At 35.3% G+C, this 2,110-nt stretch overlaps 1 long non-coding RNA gene across 1 annotated transcript; it reads left to right on the plus strand.

Moving 5' to 3' along the window:
• Positions 290-1,686, plus strand: LOC110267523. The gene is made up of 2 exons (XR_002355248.1): positions 290-976; positions 1,542-1,686. It is a non-coding gene; the product is annotated as an uncharacterized LOC110267523 (long non-coding RNA).

Consider the following 2,110-nt stretch of genomic DNA (forward strand, 5'->3'; position numbering starts at 1 on the left):
ACCGAACTAAAAAACTGAAAACCGAACAAATCAAAAACCGAAAAAATCGAAAAAAATACATTTTGCTGTTTTTATTGCGGTTTGGTTCAGTTTTCGGTTCTGACAATGAAAACTCTAACCGAACCGAACCGAACCGGTATATTAAAAAAATCATAAAAAACCAAACCCCCCAGCACCACCAGAGGACTTCTTCCCAGCGAGCACTGACCCAGCAGCTTTCTTCCCAGCAGCGCCGAAGCCGAAGCCTTCTTCCCAGCGAGCACCGACCCAGCAATGCCGAAGCCTTCTTCCCACTGAGCCACCTAGCACAGCACCACCCAGCAGTGTTTTTGGCCACCCACAACACAGCACAGCACAGCACAGCACCGACTACCAAGCCACCCAACCACTGATTCAAGTGAGACATGGAGCCTGAGCCTCTGAGTCAGGTATGTAATTAAGTAATTTGACGAATTTTTGTTCAATAATCATTGTTCAGTGATTCATTGTTGCTGGCTGTTGTTAACTTGTTATTGTTTTATTTGTTTCTCATTGTTTAGGGAAATTTATTGTTTTATTTGTTTTATTGTTTTACTTGTTATTGATTCACTGATTATTTGATTTCATTGTTGCTAGTTGTTGTTTACTTGCTGGTTCAGTGTTCATTGTTTTATTTGTTGTTCATTGTTTAGGGAAATTGCTTCTGATTGTTAGTTCACTGATCATTGTTTAATTTATTTGTTGTTCTGTTTTTAATCTATTTGTTGTTATGTTTTTGCTCTTGAATTATTAGACCAAAGAAATTGGATTGATAGATAAAAATGATAGTAAAAAATGATAGTTTGTCCTGTTTGTTATAACCCTTGTAGCTTTGGTTATGATGTATTAGGAAAAAATCTGCATGCACGCTTCCCCTTCCCCTGTATTGGAAGATATCACTGGATCACAACATGCACAAAAATGATATCACTGTATTGTTGCTACGTGCTGTTTACTGGTGGGTGCATTTTTGATTTGATGAATTATTTTATTGTTGGTTTTGTTGCTGGCTTGCTGCCTTGCTGGTTGCTGTTTATTGTTGGTAATTTGCTGGTTGCTGTTTATTGCTGGTTGCTGAATTATTTTATTGTTGTTCTGTTTATTGTTGGTAATTTGGTATTACTGGTTATTGAATTATTGTTCAGTGTATTGAGATCAGTGTATTGTTCAGTTTATTGTTGATAATTTGGTATTGCTGGATTGCTGGTTATTGATTTATTTTTCAGTTTATTGCTTGATGCTGGTTATTGATTTATTGTTGAATGTTGATAACTTGGTAATTGGTATTGCTGGATTGCTGCTGGTTTATTGTATTGCTGGATTGCTGCTGGTTTATGGTATTGCTGGATTGCTGCTGGTTTATGGTATTGCTTGATTTATTCTATTTACCCTATTGTGCTATATATATATATTGGTCTTTTCTGATTGCTGGTTCACTGATCATTGTTTAATTTATTTATTGTTCTGTTTAAGAAAATTTATTTGCTGGTTCACTGATCATTGTCACCTCTTAATTTGAGCAGATTTGAAGGTTTTTTTATGACAGTTCCATTGATGGAGTTATCAAGGAGAGCTTTACGGAATAGTTTGTCTTGTTTGTTACACTTGTAGCTTTGGTTATAATGAACTAGGAAAGAATATGCATGAATATGAATATCTTGATAAGAATGAAATAGTTTGTCCTGTTTGTTATATAACACTTGTAGCTTTGGTTATGATGTACTAGGAAAGAATATGCATGAATATGAATATCCTGATAAGAATGGAATGGATTGTCAATTCTTTGAATCAGTGACTGATTCCTTATTTTAAACTCAGTGACTTTGAGATTATGGGGAAAAAACTCTAAAGGTGGCTTCAAAGCTTTCCTTTTGTTGAAAATTATAGTTGCATTAGTAAAATGATCACAATTCACAAATAGGTAGAAAAGGATGAAGAGGCAACATTTTTAAAAACCGAACAAACCGAACCGAACCAAACCGATTTTAATTGGTTTGGTTTGGTTCAGATGGCCTCAATAAAAAAACCAAACCAAACTGAACCGCAGTTTAATTAAACGATTGGATCGGATGACTTTTCTCTCAAAAACCGA

This window comes from Arachis ipaensis, chromosome B10 (genome assembly GCF_000816755.2).
Source record: "Arachis ipaensis cultivar K30076 chromosome B10, Araip1.1, whole genome shotgun sequence".
Taxonomy (NCBI): domain Eukaryota; kingdom Viridiplantae; phylum Streptophyta; class Magnoliopsida; order Fabales; family Fabaceae; genus Arachis; species Arachis ipaensis.